Genomic DNA, 24,908 nt, shown 5'->3' on the forward strand with positions numbered 1-24,908 from the left:
CTTAGTGTTTGCCGAAATTGGAGAAAGAAGGAAGCCATGGATGATAGCTTAAGCATTCGACCAAAGTCCTCTTTTGCATGTAAGCTAAATTTGAGTTTATTTCTAATAATTGTTTTTGTTTTTGAGATCGTTGCAACTAGGTCTAGTTATCCCGTACCTTCGTTTTTGAAGCTGTTAAAGAATTTGAATGTTGCCATGGATGAATATTTGTGATTTTAGATGTTAATTGATGAATTTGAAGTATTAGTTGTTATTTATAAGTATTTTATTAAGTGATTTTTGATGAATTTAACGATTAGGGATTAAATTGTTGAAATAGTAAAAATACAAGGACTAGATGTGAAATTGTTACAAATATGGGATGTGTTGGATGCTAGTAACATACGGCTGGTATAAATTTTTAATAAAAATGGTTAATTATCATGTTTTAGGCTCAGGGACTAAATTGAATAAATATGAAAAGTTTAGGGCAATTTTGTAAAAATGTCAAAAAAGACTAAATTGCACAAAATGGAGTGATTTTGCTATCTAAATTAATGAATTTAATGAAATTATTAACTTAGATCAAGAATGAGTGGAAAATCGAGGAGAAGGGAAAATTACCAAATAGCTCCTGTACTTTGTCATTTCTGCAATTTAGCTAGGTAAGTTTGTATGAACTATAATCACTTAAAGGTTGATTAAATTGAATGTTTCATGTGTTTTTATAATGTAAATAAATCAATATATATATGTTATTATGGAATTTATCATGTAAAGAAACGATGGAAATCTAACGACGTACGATGACTATTGAGCCCCGTTTGAATCTTAGGAATATATAGGATAAAAATGACATGTCATTAGGGTTACCATGTTTCGGGTGCTGGTCCTGAATTTTCTACCGATGGCTGAGTTCCGACATTTGTGGCGGATATTCGTTAGCTTGTGTGAGCGACATCCTGTAGCTACATTTCGATTGACAGCTTGTGTGAGTAGACCAATGTTACCATGTTTCGGGTGCTGGTCTTAAATGTCCTACCTATGGCTGGGGTCCGACATTAGTTGCGAATACTCATCAGCTTGTGTAAGCAGTATTGTGTTGCTTACATTTCGTCTGTCAGCTTGTGTAAGCAGACCCATTTTAGAGCTCGTATGAGCTACGACTATATGTTTAGCACACTGTGTGATCTTTCCCGCGTATCTGATGTTATTCTAAGTGGTTCAACGGGCATGAAAAGGGAAGGAATGGTAAGTATTCAAATGACTTATATTATGAAAATTATGAACAAGAATGAAAATGAAATGTTAAATGAAAGCATGACTATGTTCATGGAATTGATGATTTCAAGTGAGGCTATTCATGCTTAATGGCTTAAAGTATGTAATTTCTCATGAATTGGTTTACTGTGTAGTTGATTCTAAAAGAGTTATGCTTAAAGGCATTAGCTTGTGGCTATGGTTAATGTTATGTTTATGTCTTGTATGTTATGCAAATGAAATGGGTGAGAATAGGTAATGAAATGATAACTTCATAGTTGAAATGTAATATGATGAAAAGGGAATGATGTGTTGAACGATATACTATACGTGAGAAATTTACGTATGCTATGGATGAATATATCTAGTTCATGAGCAAATATACTAATTAGTGAATTGATGTTGTTATTTAAGCTAGAGTAAGAAAGTTCTATGAAAAGTAAGTAAATGGAAGGGTTAAAATTTTTACAAAATCTTATTATGTTAGGAACGAAAATATATGTGATATTGACGAACTTACTCATTTATGAGTTGATGGTTTTAAAGTTTGATAAACTTTGTGAGATTGGTATAGATTTATAATTACCCCATAAAGTTCACTATTAAAATGAAATATTATGATTAATGTTTATACAAGCTTACTAAACATTCATTGCTTATGTGGTTATCTTTCTCTTACTTTACAGATTATCAGAAGCTCGATCGGGTTGGGAGCTAGTTGGAGATCTATCACACTATCCAGCTATGATATCGGTAGATTTTGATGTTTTGGTCATGGTTAAATTGGCATGTATAGGGGAACTTATGTCTAATGTTTAGTTGATGTTCATGTTATGTAATGCTGTTTTGGATTTGAGGTACTAATGGTATTTTGATGCTTGTTGGTGGTTGTTAATATGATTAAGTTGATGCTTGTTTGGAATGACCATATTTGGTTTGTTTATAATGAGACCAAGTGGAGTTATGCTTTAAGGTAGATATGAACTATTTGTAATGGTTTAAATGTGGTCAAATATGGTAAGTTTATGTTGAAGTGATATAAGTCCATTTATGATGAGTTTTGAGATGGAAAATGAATTAAGTGTTGATGAATGGAGTGTGTTAAGTACATGTATATGTTTAGGTAAATTGTATGTTTGCATTTGAGGTACCTATATGTCATATTGGTTGAATGGAATTTGATCATTTGAAATTGGTCATTTTATGCATGTTTAAACATGTTTTGATACACTGGTCAAATGTGCAAATGATATTTAGGTGCATATTTGCGACAGGTAAAGGAAATGGCTTGATTTTGGCCAATTTCTTGTTCGCACGGCCTAAGACACGGGCGTGTGTCTCAGCCATGTGTGAGACATGTCCATGCGACACGGTTGTGTGTCCCCTGTAGGTTTTAAAGGTTTCTTTTTGAAAGTTACGCGGCCTAGCACACGACCTGGCTCATGGGTATATGAGCCATCTCGAGTGTTACACGGCCTGACACACAGGCGTGTGGCTTGGCCGTGTGACCTAAGTCAGTGAGTTACACGAGCACGGACACAGGCTTGGATATGACCGTGTGTCCCTATTTTGAATGTTACATGGCCTAAGACTTGTGGCACACGGCTTGGTCACACGACCTAGCCACATGGCCGTGTGACCCCTGCAGTGTGAAATTTTCTATCTTTTTCCATAAAGTTTTAAATGTTTCTGATTTAGTCCCGAATCATTTTTCAAGTGTTTCTAAGGCCCCGAGGGCTCAAAAAAGGGACAATATGCATGTGTTTGAATGGACTATGATATGATTTATGAAATGCTTAAATAAATGATTATAAGTTACATTTTTACGATAATGCTCCGTAACCTATACTGGTGACGGATATGGGTTAGGGGTGTTACAATCATAATGGGAGAGTGAGTTTATCACAAAGAGATTAAGGATATCCTATGAGGGTAACACATTGATGATAAGGTCATTAGACGAGCACTGATCGAGTAGCTTTCATAATGGTATGTCATTAAGGAGAGCTCGGTGACGATACTATAGTGGAATGACTTTGTGACTAAATGAGTGTATAATTAATAAGTGAAAACTGAAAATTAATTATAAATCATTTGAGTCCTAATGGAAACACGAAATTTTATGTGTTTTTACATGCCCTTTTTAATTTAAAATCATGCTATTACGGTTAAATTATTGTCAAAAATAATTAAATATTATAAAATAATTAAATTATGTTAAAAATATGAACATGATGAATTTTAATTAATTTTATAGTTAAATTTGATTAATTTTGACTATTTTCGACAGATTTGCACAAAGGGAGAAAATTGGCTCGGCAGACAATGCTCGAAGAATAAAACAGAAAAGCAATTTGAAGCATCGAGGCAAATGTATTTCCAGCCTAAGATGGTCCAAAAATGTGTGTTAATTCATAATATAATTAATTTTAATTTATTCCCAATTTAATTTGGGCTAAATAAATTATTATTAATTAATTATGGAAAAAAAAGGTCCAGTTGAACCGCATTGGTTGAACCGAATCTAGTATACCGAACCAGCCACCAATTGGGCTGCCCAGAACTATCCATATGCTGACCCAAATCAGCATTTTACCTGACTAAATATGCTTGCAAAGAAGCCCTTGAAGAACTTTCAACCTTGCATTCAAACCCCTCCAAAAAATGTGGCTTTATGGATTTACACCAGGCTATTTTTAGCAAAGTTGAATCTCTCAACTTTAAAAGTGACCCCTTGCTGATCATTCAACTCATCCCTCACAATCTCATTCTCTTTTCTCCTCTCTCACTTTCTCTCAACTTTTCCTTCCCATTTTACCTTTTGTTCAAGTGCCGATTTCTTCTGTTAGGAAAGAGGTCCACATCAGCCATTGTTAAGCAACAATTAAAGTGTTTATAAGCCACCTCGATAGCCGAGGACTACAGAGAAATCAGTCAAGCCACGGAGAAACACCGAATTTGCTTCTTGTTTTGACAAACATGTTTATGAGTATTTATGCTATTGAAATGGTTATTTTAATCAATCTAGCTTGAATTTAATTGTGTTGGGTTGATTATATTTTGCCTGCTTGAATTATTGAAATTTTGTTTGTGCTGTTATAGGCCTCGGTGAGATGCTTGATTAAGTAAAATCATGCCTAAGTTATTCTTGCAATATTAATTGTTAGATAACTAATGAATTAATTATTAAATCGTATTGAAATTGTAATGAATCGACACAATGCTTAATCAGTGCATGTTTATTCTTCTAAGGTGGCTGAAGTTAATTTAGCATTGTATTTGGCGATACATATGCCTTGCATAACTTGCAAGATTATTGTGATTAAACTGTTTCAAGGTAGAAATACTCTGTTACCTCACTTGGTCTTTTATATGCTTGTGAATATTGATTAATCGCTTGGATTGAAATTGGAAAATGTTCAAGAGATTGATTAATTTAATAAGTATGTATGAGCAGTAGTTAGCCAATTACCGAGTTGCCGTGAATTTGTTCGTAGCGGTATAAACATAAGTTGAATAATTCTAAGTTAAAGGAATGTAATTAATCCAACACAATTATATCATCTTGATTAAACTTTATTTGAAATCATGCATTAGAAAATTTTTATTTTAAAATTTTTTTACTTAGTTTTTAACCTTTAGTTTTTAATCATCTTTAAACAAAAATATTTTCCATCACCAAAGTGTTTTAACATTAATTTCATAAATATTCATTTTTACAGTCCGTGTGAGTACGAAAACTCGACATTTACTTGTCATTTTATTACTTGTTGCGATTGTGTACACTTGCACATTTTTGTCGTTCCACCTAATCAAATAAGTCCAATTAGTCCTTCCGCTAGCTTGTTGAAACCAGAAATGAATTGCATGTGAAATCAAATGAACATAAATGAATAAAAATGATAAAGTTAGATAACTGCGAAACATTTGAGAATGAATGTGGTTTTCTCGCTAAGTATGGAAATGAATTGAGAATTAATTTATAGTTTTTGGAATTATTAATTAGTTAATTGATTAATTGAAGTTCGAAAATGGAATTAAATTAATTGGTCATGGTGAATCTGTTGAATATGGAAAATTAAATATATTTTCTCGTAGATTATTTTACTGTAAAGTTGTCATGATTTTAACAGAATAAGAATCGGGTTGAGAAAATTATTTAATTGGGAAATTAATTTATGATATTTATTTTGGAAAAAAAATGTATTGGGTTGGATTGAATTATAAACTGTTGGGTTAAAAGTCTAGGAAACCCTTATAATTGGACTCGATACAGGAAAGGTCGAAAAGCCCCTCATATTGAATATAAGGGACGACAAACACTAGTATGTTTAACTAGGGTTGCCACCCCTCTCTCTCCTAGTTCAACTAAGAAGTTGTTTTTTCCTAGTAAATAGACTTCTACTAATTCAACAAGTTTTACACAACTTTGAGATATTGTTATTCTGCCTAAAAATAGTGAGAATTTTCCGGGAATAAAAATTCTACCGGTTTGTATTGAAAGGGTATTTTACTTTCCCGCTTAAAGTAAAGTAAATAATTTTTGGTTCTGTGTTTTATTCGAATTTGTTCGACCCCACACTCGAAGTAATTCATAGTACGAGAATAGCGAAGAAAGTCATTCAATTGAAAGCCGAAAACGATAAGGATTTGTCTAGCCTAAATCGTAGGTGTGATTTTGGTAAAATTTTATTGCTATAGATATCACAAACTAGCTCGATTTTCAAATTTTATTTTTTCGTAGTACAAGAAAACCATTTCTGAATTGAATTTTTTTCCAACAATTGGTATCAAAGCCAGGTTGTGCTATGTTTATATTACAAGCTGATACTGAAAATTTATTTTTTCTTCATGTGATTAACTTTTGATAAAATGTGGCATTCTTGTAATGATCAGCATGTTTAGGGACATGTATGTGAATGGATGGATGTTATTATTTATATGATAAAATAATTTTGTCAAAGTTGTGATTCCTAGAAATTTGAATGTAATTATTATTAATTTTTGTGTATGTAATTAGATCGTGGATTATCATCTCCATGCATGATTTATTTATTTTATTATTTTAGAATAATTTATGTGAGCCAGAACCAGACATAAGACATATGTAATCAATATTTTTGGCGAAACTCGAAGAACCGAGATGCATTCAATCTGATCAAGACGATGCAAACCTGACCTAGCCAAATCGAAAAAGACCGATTATGGTCCAGTAGCGGAGGTTGCCGGTGGTTCGACGATGATGATCAATAGTAGAGGCTAACAGTTGAGGCCGACGATGGTGGTTGGCAATGGCTCGACGGCAACCCGATGGTAGCAAAATGGCGACGTGAATCGATATGACATCAGAATTCCATGGTGGAAAAATCGAAGACCCAATGTATGCTTTGGGTTGACTTTTGTAATTTCATTATTTTTTTAGGACGAAATCATGAAAACTTTGGCTGGCCAAGGTCATTTAAATTTTATGCTTTTATTTATGGTAGCATGATGATATTTATTTGACTGCTAATGTATGTTCATGCATATGTATGATAAACATGACATATAGGTTAGGGAAATAATGTCACATGTACTTGTCATGCATTTTTAATCATTCATAATTGAAGCCAAACATTAAAAACCTTGTATGTTTTTAAAATATTGAGTGGGAGAAAGCCTCTAAACAAGACCTACGGCCTCCACTAATGGTCTCTTGTGATGACATGGTAATTTAACTACCCCATGGTAGAATTGCCATGTGGATATCTCTAAGGAGATTTCCTGAAAGTAAGAAGAATTATCTTGTAATGATTGTCATAACGTTGCCTACATAAGAGTATGGGGGCCTAGTAAGCAAAGCTAGATACAAAGGGCCTAAATTAACGTAGAGTTGCCACTAACTAATTAGGGCTAGGTTGGTTAGCCACCTATCGTCTAAAAGTCTAGAATTAATACTACGAAAAAATCCGAAAAGTTTAGACTTGATCTCATCACCAAATTTTAGGGTCGGGAGTACAATTATGTGTGGGGAAGGTTATAGCACCCCCACAACGCCTATCCGAGGACAGTCCTACGGGGTCTTAAGAGGTTGGTTTTTTTTATTTAAGCATATTAATGTTTTAATCTAGGCTAAAATCTTATGGAAATCTTAAATAAGAACTCTAAAGAAAATTCCCCTAGTTTATTTATAACTCAATTAAGATGTGTTCACCAATTTTATCTAATTTAAAACTTAAATTAGAGATTTTTACTTTTAACGGGAACCCTAAAGGATACCTAAATAATTCTAGTAAAATACCTTCAATTCCTAAAATTAATTCTATTTTGGAATTTAAAAAAAACCTAGAAATTACCAATGAATTAAGAGAAATATTAAAATCCATCTACTACTTATTCGATCTATTATTATTATTTAAAAGGTTTAATTAATAACGTTGAACCTATCAAGATCTTACGAAAGTATCCTATGTCGGGTTTATGATTTATCTTACTTTAAAATTCTTGATTTAAGGTTTAAATTCAACAAAATCCTAAAATAATATATCTTAAATAACATTTATTAACTTTCTTAAAAAGTTTCTAAAATAAAATATTTAGAAAGACCTACTTATGATTTACAATTCACCTACAAAAATCTTTAGTTTTAATCTTGAATAAAGTCCTAAAGAATATTTACATATTAATTTAAGATTCTAAAGTGAATCCTATATGATATTTAAAATTAGTTTAAAACCCTAAAAAAATATCCTACATATTATATATAATTTTTCTAGGGTAAATAGTAGATAAGATCTTAAAGACTAACCTAAATTCAAATGTAAAAACCTTATGGTTTCATTAAAATGTAACACCTACTTAACAAACTCTATGTCAACATTTATAGGATGAAAAAATGAACTAAAGTTCCCTCTTTTAAAATGAATAATAATAAAATAGGAAAATTAATTAAATTGGCTAAATTTAATGAAAAGTTAAAACTCTTTCAAAAAGGATAATAAAAAAAAAGAAAACTTAAATAAATGAAAGAAATAAGACATTGACATGATGTTGATAATAATAACAATAATACATTTTATTCATAATACAATAAAAGAATCAAAGTAACATAAAAAAATAATATTAAAATGTATGTAAGGGAAATGTGTAAAAAATAAATGTAAATAGACATGAAAATAAATAAAGACAAAATAAGAATAAATAAAAATTATACAAGTGTAAGAAATATAAAGAATTAAAATAAATTGCATAATTGACATTCAATATATAAGGTATAAATGCAAATGAAATGGAAGATATAGGTATAAATAATTATTAAAGATGGAAACAAAATGACATAGCTTGATTTTGGGACTAAAAGATAAAAAATGTGGAAGACAGAGGATTGATGTAGCAATTAATTTGCTTTTAATTTTGAAATTTCAGATTAAATCGAAGGTTTGAATAAACAAAAGGGTTATGGGTGTAAATAGGCTAGAGAGTGAGAGCAGCATTGCAAAAAAAGGGGGTATTTTTTTGTAAATTTAAAAACTAAGGGGGTGGGAATAAATTATCCGTTTTGGCACCTATAAATACGAGAAATCTATTTATTCTTTCATTTTAACCTCATTTTTTTTTCAAAAAAAAAAAGACACTCTTCCTCCTTCTCTTCATCCTTCTATGTTGGCCATGACTCCATCACCGGAGAGTCCAACGGCTCTCCGGCTTCCGGTGGTGGAGCCGCCCCATACAGTGGCCAAAAATGTTTTTCTTTTCAAAATCTAAGTTTTCTTAAAAACCAAAGCTTTATTTCGAAATAATTGAAAAAAGATCAAAACTTTGTTTTAAAATTTTAAACTTTTCCTTTAAAATGACTAAAAAAATATTATTATTTTTTAAAATCTAAACTTTCTCCTTTTTTTTAATTATAAAAAATCACTATTTTTTTTAAAATCAAAGCTTTATTTCGAAATAGTTGAAAAATATCAAAACTTTATTTTAAAAATTTAAAATTTTCCTGTAAAATGACTAAAAAACATATTTTTATTTTTAAAAATCTAAACTTCCTCTTTTTTTAAAAAAAAAAATAATCAAAACTTTTCCTAGGATCAAACCTTTTTTTTTTTAAAAAAAAAACCTTTATTTTAGAAAGGGGAAGGGAAAAAACGAGATTTTTGGGACTCTTAGGGGCGGAGAACTGACGATTCGGTGACGTCCCCTTTATTAGAGCCCAAAACATGATCTCTCATGACATGTCTATGGCAAAAAGAAAAGAAAAAAAAATAGTAGGGTTGTTTTTGTTATTGTTGTTTTTATACCTTAAAAAAAACAGAAGATGAAAAGCCTCCTTTTTTTTTCTTTCATTTCATGTATATATACTATTTTTCCATCTTGTTTATTTGTAATTTTTGTGTTGTGTTTCCATGGATCTGTTAATGAATGGTTTGGTACTATTTTGGATGTTTGTGATGTGTGGCAAAAGGGAGGCTAGGGTTTACGAAACCCTAGATGACCATTTTAACAGCTTGGGCCTTGGGCTCTAAAAAAAGATAATAATATTAGTATCTGTAGTAATAATGATAATAATAATTTGGGCCATTGAAAGAAAAAGAAAAGAAAAAAAGGCCTCAATTTGACCAAAATCAGGTGGGCTTCGAACGGGCCCAAGAGAGAACAAAAATTTAAAGGGAACAAATGAGCCTCCAAATTGGGCTCGGGCAAAATTAGATGTCTACAAGCATATGATAGTTGGTCGGCCCTGTTGTAGGTATTATCATGCGATATAACAGGAAATTTTACTTCAAAGAGGACAACTAGTCACAACATGTCACTCGGTGAGATTTTTCCATGATGACCCATTTGTGTTACATGATGTGATAGGTGTTGAGTTGATGGTTATACACTCAAGATCTTCTAGTTAAGTAACTTCCCACGAAGCTCTACTTAATGCATACATAGGAATTAGTAACTTCCGACGAATTAGTATTTGGGAATTCCGAAGGGATTAGGTTCATGTACTAATTGGATGGAGATCCATGTTCTTACTAGTTGATAAAGATTACCCCATAGTGACTTGATTCAATAGGTGTAAGAATTATCATTGCAACAACTTACTAATGTTCTCAAGGTTTAATGTAAGACAAATGCATCATCTTAATGCATACGTAGGTTGCAAAATGTTTTCAAAATATTTTCTTAATACAAATATATTAATGAATGAATATTTTATTTTTAGTTCGAAAATGACACCTTCACTCTTATTAAATATACTCACTAACTATAAGAAAGGGAAAAGGAATCTCATGATTTTCTTGAGCTGTGAGAAACTAAAAATTGTCCTTGATGATAAACGCCCTCCGGCCACTCAAGCTAAGGCTAGAAAATGCTGGGAGGAGTTTGATGAGTTAGCTTGTTACTACATGTTGGCAAGCGTGACCAGCACCCTTTATAAGCATCTGGACAGCTATAAGACTGCCAAAGCGATTCTAGACAAACAAGAAGACATGTTTAGAGGCCAAGCTACCTTGGCTTGACAGTCGACTATTACTAGTTTGATAAATGTCTAGCAAAAGCCCGACACTTTGGTCAAGGACTATATTATCACTCTTTTGGGATATTTTATCGAGGCTGTGGATAATGAGGCCAATCTAGACTAGAACATGCAAATAGAAATGGTGTTTAAAAGCTTGTCTAAGGAATTTGCAGGCTTTCGGGCCGCATATAACCTTGGGAATAAGAATATGACGCTTACACAAATCATGAAGGAACTACAATCTTATAAGTTGATGTTGAATGGAGATCATTCGGTCCAAAAAACAAAACCAAAATTATTGTTATTTCTTCCTCTAAAGGGAAGGAAAATTACACTCAAAGAAACAAGGCTAAGTTCTCTCAGCCACCTAAAGTGGAAAGGAAGACAACTAAGAAGCCTAAAGACTTGTCCAAGTGTAAATGTTTCTTCTGCAACAAGAAAAGACATTTCAACTCAAATTGCAAAGAGTAGAAGGATTACCTAGCCACTAAAGGTAAATGTATGAAACTCTTTATGATAGAAGCTTGTTGAGTGGAAGATTCAATGGACCACTAAGTCATTGATTCTAGAGCCACCAATCATGTGTGTGTTTCTGTTCAGGGGTTCAAGGAGACGAAAGGACTTAGAGATAATAGCCTATCATTACAAACCAAAAATTGGATAAGTGTGATAGCTAAAGCAGTGGAAGATACACATATTTATTTTGATAATTTTAGGAATATTATTTTTAAAAAATGTTTTCTATGTACCAAGTTTCAAAAGAAACTTGATTTCTGTTGCATGTTTATTTAAAGACGGCTTGACCGTGACTTTTAAAAATAGTATTGAAATATTTAGAAATCATAAACTTATATGTAATGGATGGATGTCAAATAATCTTTATTTTATCAAACCAAAGATGTACACACTGCTAGAAACTGAAAATTCAAATAAAAGACTTAAAACTTCTTACTCTAATGAGTCGTATATTAATCAATAAAGAATCACTAGACTTGTGAAAGATGACACTTTAATTTTGCTTAAAAAAGTTAGTCTTCCACAATATGAATCTTACTTGGAAGGTAAGATGACTAGCGATCTTTTAATGCAAAAGGAACGAGGGCTGTGAAACCCTTAGAACTTTTACACATTGACGTTTGTGGCCCCATGAACGTCAGTGTAAGTGACTATGAGTATTATGTAACTTTTATTGATGATTATTCTAATATGGGTATGTTTACTTAATGCATCACAAGAGTGAAACCTTTGGTAAATTGAAAGAGTTTCATGCGGAAGTAGAGAAACAAATAGGTTCACCCATAAAGGGACTTCGGTTTGTTCAAGGTGAGCAATATTTGTTAGGTAAGTTCTTAGGGTATATCATAGAGAATTAGATTCTATCATAGTTAATCGTGTCAGGCACTCCACAATAGAATAACACGCTAGAAAGATGAAATTAAACTTTGTTAGGCATGGTTCATTTGATGTTAAGTTATTCGAAACTGTGAATCTCTTTTTTGGGGATATGCATTGCAAATGGCTTGTTATATTCTGAATGATGTACCAACTACAAGAACATTTAAAAATCCATACAAATTGTGGCATTGTAGGAAGCCAAATCTAATCATTTAAAGATTTGGGGATGCCCCTCCCATGTATTAGATAAAGATGCGAGAAAATTGGATTCACGGACGGAATTGTGCATGTTTGTGGGATACCCATGTAGGAAAAAATCTAGTTCAAAAATGATTTTCTTGCATAGTGAAAAATACAAATTTTGAAAATCGAGTCAATTTGTGATATTTATAGCAATAAACCCTTTACTAAATTGCACCTGTGTTTTCGGCTAGAGGGGATCCTTTTCATTCATGGCATTCAACCGAATGAACTTCTCCGCTATTCTCGTACCACAAACTGCTTCGAGTGTGGGCTCGAACGATTAGAATTAAACACAACCAAAAATAGTTTACTTTACTTTCAGTGGGAAAGTAAAATTCTCTCTCATTAGAAACCAATGGAATTTTTATTCCAGAAAATAAAATTAATACTTTGAGAATAAACTTTCACTATTTTCAACCAAAATAAAAATATCCCAAAGTTGTGTATTTAGCCCTATAGGTGCCATCTATTTGTAGGGATAAGAGGAGAAACCCGTGTTGAATTGTAGAAGTCTATTTCAATAGAAAAATGAACTCCTAGTCTAACTAGGATTAGGTAGGGTGGCAACCCTAGTTAAATAAACTAGGGTTTGCCGTCCCTAGCATTAAACATGAGGGGCTTTTAGGTCCAATTACAAGTACTTGCTAGACTTTTAACCCAGAACTTTATAATTCAACCCAACCCAATATTTGTTTTTCTATTTCTCAAAATAAACATAGTAAATTAATTTAAATTAATTAATTTTCTAATCAAATAATTTTCTCAAATTCTAATTACGTTAAAATCATGACGCTTTACCATAAAAGAATCTATAAGAAAATATATTTAATATTTCTACACTCAATGAATTTGCCATGACCAATAAATTTATTTCCATTTTTGAACTTCAATTATTTAATCACTTAATTAAATGATAATTAGAAAAAATCATAAATTCATTTTCCAAGTCATTTCCAGTTAGAGAAAATCACATTCATTTCCAAATGTTTCCCATTTCTCTAACTTTACCATTTTTATCCATTTTTTTATTTGATTCAACATGCAATTCATTTATGGTTTCAACGAGCTAGTGGAGGAACCGATTGGACATATGCGATTAGGGCTCAAATGATTTATAATTAAGTTTTAGTTTTTCTCTTATTAATTATAAATTTATTTAGTGATGAAGTCATTCCACTATGGTATCGTGATTGAGCTCTCCCTAATGGCATACCAATATGAAAGAAACTCAATTACTTCTCGTTCAATGATCTTATCATAAGTGTGTTACCCTTATAGGATATCCTTAATATTTTTGGGATAAATCCGTTCTCCCAATATAATACAATTTTATATCATGGTAACCATTAGATCTTTCTTCACGAAAAGTCAATTACTATCAATTAGTAATCAAGTCATTCATTAGAAAGAAAAACGATCAGTGGTCATGTTTACTTTTCCTCTACCATGTAATGCCAATAAGAGGATATCATTTACCTAAATCTCGGGATATGAATTCCACTTTTTTTCTGACACCATGTACTGCAGAAGTCGTATACCGAATGCACCAGCTTTTGATTCTTTATCTATTTGAACTCAGGCTTTACTTACATAAAATTATACGATTCATGCATACATAGTCCATCATTCACTCAAGATTAAGGTATGCCACACTTTGAAAGTAAAAAGTGAATAAATCCATAAATGGATTCAAGATCTATTCTTCTTCGATCCAGTCCGATGTACTGTCAGTCCAGTCAGTCATATCTATGTCTCTATCTTCTAAGAGTCATTCGCTTTGATTCCCAAGACAAGACATCTCCCCAATTGGACTCGATAGACAACATATTAGTTTTTTAGTTGGTTTGGTCATTTTTGATTAGATTAAAGACATGTTTAGGTTCGTCTACTAATATAAGTTGTCTTTCTATATTATAATCCGACCACGTAATACCTGTAGCACCCTATACTTGGTCCAACTGTCCAACTCGAGCTATAAGGTATTACAACCCTATTTATATGCCACTTATAACCGAGTCAAAATAAACAAATAGCTACTGAAAGAGTTGCCAGATAGAGTGATCTCCAAAGATGTTCGACAACAAAAGTTCGACAATCTATAAATATGAAAAACCAAATAGAGTAAGCTTAGTTAAAACTTAATAAGTTCATAAAACAAAACATCACAGACTTGTCAATTTAATGTATCAGTCATACATAACATAGAATTAACATTCCTTTGTCTTGTTCCAACATTCCAACTAAATGAAATGGTTAAGCTTGAGTAGTTCATATCACCAATACATAACATGTTAAGAAACACATACCAAGATATCATCAACCAAGTATAATTCATCATACCATCTCATTTCATTTCTATTTCAATAACAGCTATTTTTCTCGGAGAACAATAATAAATTGACTTCGAATACGTGGGAGGGTGATGCTCACAGAAGCTGACAAAAGAACATTAACTGATCCATGAAGCTGCTCACACAAGCTTTAGAGAATCCACAACACATGCAGGATCTCAAGCCATCGGTATAATATCCATCACTAGTACATAGTACCTAAAACTATAACACCATTACAAAGTACCTGATACTGTAATCACCAACAACTAGTCCATGAAACACCCTAATGACATGTCATTTGTATCCTAGTTATTCATTAAGTTCACACGGGCTTATCATGGTTTTTTTTTGAGATCATCACATGATCAAACTTTACATTTCAATCCATTATCGTTCAATTTTATTACCATTCAATAGATGATAGCATCTTTCATATTCATATAAAAAAACACATAAATAATTAAGACATTTACAAACAAAATAAATGTAATACGAACTTACCAAAATACGATAGCTATCAACACTCGACGACGACTACTCAACAACTTTTCCTTTCCTCCGATTATCAACCGACTAATCTGTTTCTTGGTCTAAATATAATAATTTATTTAATTAACCAATTGAAACACCATAAAATACTTAAATTCACATATTTCAACCTTAATGAAAATTTTACATATTACCCTAAACTTTTACCTTTTATTCAATTTAGTCCCTAAATACGAAACTTTCAAATCTATCATAATTAAACCAACTTCATGCTAGCCAAATTTTCCCCTATGCAATTATAGCCCATATTTATTAAAATTTTACAAGGATTTCGTGTCAAGTTTAATATTTTATCAATTTAGTCCTTAAACTTAAAACTAACCAAAATCACTTTACACAATAGTTCTATTTAACAACGAAACTTGTAAATCTATCATCGAACTTCAAAAACATCACAAATTCATCAATGGCATAAATCAAAACATTTAAAATTTTTATGAATTAGTCCCTGGGTTAGCTAAATTAAGCTACAACGATATCAAAAACATAAACATTACTAGAAACGGGTTTGAGTTTCATACCATGCAAGGAGATTAAAGCTTGGTTGATTCTTTGGTTTCTCAAGCTATGGAGTTGCTATTGGAAAGGTTGAAGATGATGAAAGAAAAGAAAATATAAAGTGGCTTTTACTTTTGTTTTATTACAATTAACATTATTTTAATATAAAATAACATATAATTTAAAGAAAATTCCTTCAACAACCATCCATCATATTTGATTTAGGGTAAATTTCTATTTAAACCCCTTGTACTTTAACTTTTCAAGCTATTTAGCTAATAATAATCTATAAAAATTGTGTTTTGCAGCTTTTACGATTTGCTCCTTTTTAGTATGACTCTCAAATAACCCTATAAATACTAAATAAATAATAAAATACTCACTGACTGGTCAGAATCGTGGTCTTGAATCCACAGTTTCTGACACCACTAAAAATAGGTTGTTACAATACCGCGTAGTATTAGTTAAACGTTAGAAAACCAGTGAGCTAATATTTGCTTCTATTTTGCTTTACATGCAAAAACACGTGTGGACAATACACAAAAGGTATTAATGTAATTAATGAGTAATTTTATTAACCAGTCTGTTCAAAAAACTTAAAAGTGTAAATAGATAAAATGCTACACTTAGGGCACCAGATCCAACGAACCAAAATGAACAAAGGGTGGTTTATTTTATAACCCGAAAAAGCAAAAAAAATAGTGTCAACTCATGCTACTGTCCTTGAAGAAAGTTATAGGAATGACTTCAAACCTTGAAGTAGAGAAGTACTCGAGGAACTTTTTAGAAATACACAAAGCCCTATAAAAATGGTTCCAGAACATACTCTTAATAGTAAACCTGCAAACGATCAACAATATAGGATGCTTCGACGCAATGGAAGGGTCTCTCGTAGGCCTAATTTCTTCCGATCTAAGTGTTTTAAACACTAAGTTTGTCGAATAGAAAGATGATTGTAACACACCAAAATTTCTAATTTCATTATTATGAAAATATGAGACAAATATCTGTCAGCTTTAGTGGTTATGTATTCTGGGAGTATTTGGGAGGCCTCAAGTTTAAGCATTCGCTTAGGAAAATTTTGGTATTTTGAATGAATTAGGCCTTACTCTTGTTTAGTAGGCCTTTATTTGATTGTTGGGTAAATTACATCAGAATAGGCTTGCTGGTCTGATGGTTAAATGGTGTGCTATTATGGAGGAGGTCTTGTGTTCAAATCCTTATGTAGACAAGGGTAATATTTTTTGCTCAGATTTCGGGATAGAGTTGTGTAATAGGGGGATTCTAAGTATTGGATGTGTGGTGGGAATTAGGGGAGAAGATTAAGGGATTTTGGGGGTTATCGAGATTTTATTTAATTTTTTTCCCATAACCAAATTTTGACTCTCTTTTCCAAAAAAAATTCTACCGTCTATTCTTCTCCCTCTCCTCTTGCCGAAATTCTCTGAGTTTTTCTATCTTTCTTATCTTTTTCTTCTTCTTGATTTTTTCCTAATCCATTTATTTTCCTTCGTTTTCACAGGCGGTTAGTGCTCGCTTAGTTTCAGTAAGTGCTTCTCTTTGTTTCTGTCATGAATCTCTTAACGTCTGAAGTGGTAATGTTTTTTCTCTGTGAATTGTGCGTAGGAGGAGGCTTGGACTGGTGAATTTAGTGTTCTCATCATTGAAAAGCTGAAATTGCTTGCTGTTTGGACAGCAGCAGTAGGCTAAATATGAAATTAAAGCTTATTGAGTCTAGTTTGAAGATTTTACTGTACTTATTCGCTGAACCAAAAATTCTAAAAATTTTATGGTAAAAAGGTATTTGAGTGTAGTTTCAAAAACATCAAATGAATCTTAATTTGGAATTTTGTAGCTCAAGATATAAATAATTTAGTAACAGTGACTCAAGTAGATAGCTTTGAAGGAACAGAAAAGTAAATAGTGAAAAAATATATGAATAATTAACTAGCACGGGTTACATTAAAAATAGATCACGTGGCCAAGGCCAATTTGGGTTGAGTGGGCCACATGGGCGTGTGAGCCCATTTTTCTGAAAAGTTCTGTAAGGTTGCACAGGTCGCCCAAGTCAACTGTGGACTTAGTGTATGGTCGGTAAGCTTTACTTAGACCCCTATATGTGTGATCTGTATATCTAATTTCTATACTGAGCATGACTTATGATATCTGAATGTATATATTATTAATTGCATAATGGCATGACATATTTTTTATGTTACATTGTATTGGGGTGGGTTGATGATCTTTGGAGGAAGTGTCTGGAAGGCTATTAAGCCTGTTATCTGCCAGCTCAGCTGCAACCTTTTGATTATGTGCTGCATTTCAGTACAGCATGGTGTGTAGGGATGGGTGGGTTGATTTAATCCCCACATGGTGTGTAGGGTTGGACGAAGCTGGTGTGTAGAGGCTAATGGGTAGGATTCTGATTTACTGTATCTGCGTTCTGTATCTGATATGGGCCAAGGCCCTAATATAATTCTAAGACTGTGTCTGAATGGACTAAGGCCCAAACTGATTCTGTGATAGGCACGAGCCCCAGACTGTATCTAACTGAATTTTGTTGATTATCTGTATGAATGTTTTCTGTGGGGATTACACACTGAGTTTGTGAAAACTCACCCTTTCTCTGTTTAATCTGTACAGGTAATCCCCAGACTTGACGGGTCGGTGCAACGAAGGACTCGACCATGGCCACACGTAAATTTTAGACTATTTTTCGTTAATGTTTACAATTTATTACTTATTTGGGGTTTTTTGATGTAACTTTTGGACTATGGACTGGTTGGCTTTAAATTTGGGACTTTATACTGTTTTTATGATTTTTTTTAAAATTGCAATTCAACCAAACACGATTTTTCTCAAAAATAAGTTTTCATAAATAGAAACAATTTTCCCTAAATTAATTGGTTAAAAAAGCTTCATCTAAGAGACAAGTTTTAAAGCAGATCAACTAGTACTTATTTTTTTAATTAAATAAAAGCTAACTAACTATAATGGTTTTAACTCGACAATCTTGTCTTCAAATCCCATTCCATGTGACATCGCCAGATTCGGCCATAACGTCTCAGTCGAGTTTGGGGTGTTACATTTAGTGGTATTAGAGTCAAGTTGCAAAACTCGGCTGTGGATTTGGGTTTTAAAACTTGGTTTTAAAGAGATGATTTTTAAATGTTTTGAAATATTTTTTACTGAGTATGTGGTACACCGATTCTCCAGCGTCGATTCTATAAGTGTTCTAAAAACTCTGATAAGTTTTTGAAAATATAAGTAGAATATTCTGAAGCTACTATAGGTAGTACACTGTACTGAGAACACTTTAGATAGTGTATACTGAAAACAGTAGCGAAATTGAAAACTGTAGTAAGATTACGATTCGTGATAACAAACTCTAAACTTTTGATACTGTTTTGCATAAAATGTCGACTAATAGATATCAAAACTGTAACTGATTCATAAAACTATTAAAACTAGATAAGGTACGAATTCTATGATGAATGCATGAGGTATCCACGGGCGGGGTACTAGAGGCTGAGGTAGAGGCTGTAGAAGGGCTCAACCTGAGTTCTCGTCGTTAGGCAACATGTCAAATTTGGATACGAGCGAGACGTCGGTTTCACTTGCTAAAGAGACTGGGTCTCATGATTGTATGGCTGGTGACGACAGAGACTGGGTCTCATGATTGCATGGCTGGGGACGACACCTTGTCCCAGGCTATGTTGAGGATATTAGAGAGCGTCGCTGGTCCCAACACTCGATCTAAAGGGTTGAGGATCAGTTACGGAACGGCTCCAGTCCAATGGGGCTGAGCTATTCGGGGGGTGTCACTGGAGCCTCCCCTAGCGTGGCCGAGTACTGGATGGAGGCCATAGAAAGAATCATGGATGATCTGGATATTACCCCTGAACAGAAATTGAAAGGGGCTGTTTCCTTGCTTCGCAATGAAGCATACCAATAGTGGCTGACCGTTAAGGAGGGCACTCAGCCCGAATGACTGACTTGGGATTTCTATAAGTCTGCTTTTCAAGGAAAATAGGTGGGGGCAAGCTACATTGATGCTGGAAGACGTGAGTTTCTGAATCTCACGCAAGGGGATCGTTCCGTGGCCGAGTATGAGGTCGAGTTTTTAAGATTGAGCCACTATGTGCGAGGCATGGTGGCGACGTAATATCATCATTGTGTCTGCTTCGAGGATGGACTCTGGGACAGTTTGAGAGTTCTAATAGCTTCGTAGAGGGAGCGTGACTTTTCAGCACTAGTAGAGAAGGCGAAGATCGCCGAGGAGGTGAAGTGTACTGAGTGCCAAAACCGTGATAAGCAAAGAGGCAAGAATAAGAGGGATTCGGAGCCCTCAAGTTCAGGGATGAGGTCGAAGAAAAAGGTCAGATCTGGTGGGCCAGTTGGAGTTGGGGCCCCTGTTACACCTACTGGATCATGCTTTGTGGGCATTGTGAAAGACGCCATCCGAAAAAATGTTGGAGGACCATTAGGGCTTGTTTAAGATATGGGTCTGCTGAGTACCATGTTCGAGAGTATGTGCTGAGGGCCGGTCAGGTGCAAGTTGTGGGTTCTGGTACTGCACAGCCACCGAGGGTAGTTCATCAGCCACCTAAAGGCCATGGCCAGGCTAGGGGTGGTAATGGTATGGGTCAGGGACAAAGAGTACTGGGCAAAGGCGCTGGACAGGCTGAGGTGAGACAGTCGACCCTAGTTTATGCTACTCATCAGTGAAAGGATAGAAATGCTTCGGACGTTATCACGGGTACGTTTCTTATTTTTGATGTGCCTTACACTGCGTTGATAGATATAGGATCTACGCATTCCTATGTTTCCTGTTCTATTTCCAAAAACATAGGGATTTCGGTTGAGAGTACTTCTAGTGAGGTGATTGTGCTGAGCCCGCTAGGGCAATCTGTTAAAGTTATCAAACTGTATTGGGATGTTCCTTTAGAGGTTCAAGGGACGATATTTTTGGCTGATTTAATAGAGCTTCCGTTTGGAGAGTTTAATATGTTATTAGAGATGGACTGGTTGGTCAAGTATCGTATTTGTTTGGACTATGTGACTAAGAGGGTCGTATTGAGAACTGAAGGGATAATGAAGAAGTTGTGATTGGGGAACTTTAAAATTACTTGGCTAACGTAATCTCTGCAATGGTAGCTGAGAAATTGTTTCGCAATGAATGTGAGGCGTATTTGGCCAACATAAGTATTTCCGCTTTTGGGGACTCTACTTATAAGGACATCAGAACTGTGAGGGATTTTTCGGACGTCTTTCCTGAGGAGCTACCGAGTTTACCTCTAAATTGGAAAGTGGAGTTTGGGATTGAGCTTCTCCCTGGTATAGCTTTGATGTCTATTGCTGCCTATCGAATGGCATCGAAGGAGCTTACGGAGCTCAAGGCTCAAATTCAGGAGTTATTGGATCGTGGGTTCATCCGCCCTTGTATGTCCCCGTGGGGAGCACCGGTATTATTTGTTAAGAAAAAGGATGGATCTATGAGGATGTGTATCGACCACCGATAACTAAACAAGTTGACTATTAGGAACAAGTGTCCACTTTCGAGGATTGATGATTTGTTTGACCAGTTTCGAGGGGCGTCTGTGTTCTCCAAAATTGACTTACGTTTTGGGTATCATTAGTTGAGGGTTAAGGAGGCTGATGTGCATAAGACGACATTTAGGACTCGTTATGGTCACTACGAGTTCCTAGTGATGCCATTTGCACTGACTAATACACTGGCAGCTTTCATGGATCTGATGAATCGAGTGTTTCAGCCCTACCTGGATCGGTTTCTAGTGGTGTTCATCGATGACATGTTGGTTTATTCGAGGACTGAGAATGAGCATGACGAGCACCTCAGGATTGTTCTTCAGATTTTGAGGGAAAAACAACTCTATGCTAAGCTCAGCAAGTGCGAGTTTTGGTTACGTGAAGTAATATTTCTAGGTCATGTGGTGTCTACTGAGGGGATTAGAGTTGATCCTTAAAAAATTGAAGCTGTATTGGACTGGAAGCAGCCTAAAAATGTTTTTGAGATCCACAGCTTTTTGGGGCTGGCAGGTTATTACCGACGGTTTGTGGAAGGATTTTCACTGATCACAGCACCCTTGGCTAAACTGTTACATAAAGGTATACCATTTGACTGGACTAATGCACAGCAAGAGAGCTTTGAGAAGCTTAAGAATGTACTGACTAAGGCTCCTGTTTTGGTATAGCCTGAACTTGGAAAGGAGTTTGCGGTTTATAGTGATGCATCACATGTCAGTTTGGGATGTGTGTTGATGCAGGATGGTAAGGTGGTTGCATATGCGTCTCGTCAGTTTAAGACACACGAGGTAAACTATCCGACGCACGATTTGGAGTTTGCCGCCGTAGTCTTTGAATTGAAAATCTGGAGGCATTATCTATATGGTGAGAAGTGCATTATCTACACGTCGATGCGTTGAGCCATAGGGCTATGACCTATCTGAGAGGGGCGTTCATTCGACTTAGCCTATTCGATGATAGAAGTCTGTTGGTAGAACTTTAGGTCAAACCGACATGGATTGAACAGATTCGAGGTAAACAGTTAGGGGATAAGTCTCTCAGGTTGCGTTTTCGTTAGGTTGAGAATGGTGGCACTACTAATTTTGGGATAAACAGTGATGGGGTACTTTGTTTCCACGGTCGAATTTGTGTACCGAATGATAAGGATTTAAGGCAATCGATTCTGAGATAGGCGCATGGTAGTCCCTATACTATGCATCCCGGCAGGAACAAGATGTACCGAGATCTTCGGGAATTGTACTGGTGGCAAGGGTTAAAGCGTGAGGTTACCGACTTAGTTACTTGCTGTTTGACTTGTCAGCAGGTTAAGGCTGAGCATCAATTACCTTTGGGTTTGCTGTAGCCGGTTTATATACTGTTGTGGAAAGAGGAGCGAGTAACGATGGACTTCGTTAGTGGGTTGCCTCTAACACCCACTAAGAAGGATTCTGTCTGGGTCATCGTGGATCAATTGACCAAGTCTGCTCACTTCATCCCGGTAAGGACAAAATTTTCTCTTCAGAATTTAGCTAAGCTCTACATATCGAAAATAGTGAGACTGAATGGGATATCTGTCTCGATCATTTTCGATTGGGATCCTCGTTTCACATCTTGGTTCTGGAAGAAGCTTCATGAGGCTCTAGGTTCAAGATTAGACTTGCCGTTAGCGGATTTGTGTTATTGATTTTTGAGGCAGTTGGGAGTAGTACTTACTGTTAGTGGAGTTTGCCTACAATAATAGCTTCCAGTCTAGCATCTAGATGGCACCTTAAGAGGCACTATACGGTCGTAAGTGTCACACTCCTTTATGTTGGACTGAGTTGAGCGAGCGACGTGTTCTGGGTCTTGAGTTGGTCTGTGAGACAAAGGATAAGGTTAGATTGATTCGAGATCGTTTGAAAGTGGATTTCGGTAGGCAGAAATTGTATACGGATTTGAAGTGGCGTGAGATTGAGTATTCTGTGGGGGGACTTATTTTTTCTCAGGGTCTCGTCATGGAAAAAGGTTCTGAGGCTCGGTCACAAGGGCAAGCTGAGCCCTCGGTTTATTGGACCTTATCGCATTTTGAAACGTGTGGGACTTGTCGCTTATCAGTTGGAGTTACCTCCGGGGTTGGACTGCATTCATGATGTTTTTCATGTCTCAATGTTAAGGCGCTCCCGCTCTAATTCCATGCAGGTTGTTTCTGTTAAGAAGATTGAGGTTAGGCCAGACTTGACCTTTGAGGAGGAGCCGGTTCAGATTCTTAAGCATGATGTAAATGTCTTTCAAAAAAAAGTCTATTCCCTTAGTGAAGGTTTTGTGGCATAATCATAGCACTTAGGAGGCCATGTGGGAGCCTGAGGATGCAATGCGTTAGCAATATCCTCATCTGTTCTGATCAGGTAAAATTTCGAGGACGAAATTTTCTTTTAGGGGGTAGAGTTGTAATGCCCCAAAAATTCTAATTTTGTTATTGTGAAAATATGACACAAATATCTGTTAGCTTGGGAGGTCCCAAGTTCAAGCCTTCGCTTGGGAAAATTTTGGTATTTTGAATGAATTAGGCCTTACTCTTGTTTAGTAGGCTTTTGTTTGGTTGTTGGGTAAATTACATCAGAATGGGCTTGTTGGTCTGGTGGTTAAATGGTGTGTTATTATGGTGGAGGTCTTGTGTTCAAATCCCTATGTAGGCAAGGGTATTATCTTTTGCTCAGATTTTGGGATAGAGTTGTGTAAGAGGGGGATTCTGAGTAGTGTATGTGTACTGGGAATTAGGGGAGAAGATTAAAGGATTTGGGGGGTTATCGGGATTTTATTTTATTTTATTCCCATTACTGATTTTTTACTCTCTTTTCCAAAAAAAAATCTGCCGTCTATTCTTCTCCCTCTCCTCTTGCTGAAATTCTCTAAGTTTTTCCATCTTTCTCTGCTTTTTCTTCTTCTTGATTTTTCCCTAATTCATTTATTTTCCTTCGTTTTTGCACGCGGTTAGTGCTCCTTAATTTCGGTAAGTGTTTCTCTTTGTTTCTGTCATTAATCTCTTAACGACTGAAATGGTAATGTTTTTTCTCTACGAATTGGGCGTAGGGGCAGGCTCGGACAGGTGAATTCAGTATTCTCGTCTTAACAATAGTTAAACGGAGGGTTATCGTTGGTGGTAAGCTGGGTTTCTGTTCGTTATTGGTTGTCAATTCGCTTGTAAATCTGTTGAATTAATGTTGATTATCTTGATTATAGGCTTTGGAGTTCTCGGAGACTATTTTAGCATCAAACAAAACCAGGTGTGTACCCGAAATAAAAAAAAAAAGGGATTCGGTGAAAAGCTAAAAGTGCTTGCTGTTTGGACAATAACAGTAAGCTAACTTGGAAATATCGCCATAAATTGTGAAAATCAAATTAGAGGATGAAAAAATATGGAATTAAAGCTTATTGAGTCTAGTTTCCTATAGAAGAAACGATGTAAGTAATGGAATTCTAAATCGTGAGGTATAAGAAACTTTGTGAGATAAGGTTAGGTTGAATTTGGGTTCCCCTGTTCTGAATTTGGAAAATCATCAGAAATCGAAGAAAAATAATTAGGGGTTAAAATTTACATGTTTATATTATTAATGAATCTATTTTCAATAGAAAGAAATGGAAACATCATCCAAACT

This window comes from Gossypium hirsutum, chromosome D07 (genome assembly GCF_007990345.1).
Source record: "Gossypium hirsutum isolate 1008001.06 chromosome D07, Gossypium_hirsutum_v2.1, whole genome shotgun sequence".
NCBI classification, from domain to species: domain Eukaryota; kingdom Viridiplantae; phylum Streptophyta; class Magnoliopsida; order Malvales; family Malvaceae; genus Gossypium; species Gossypium hirsutum.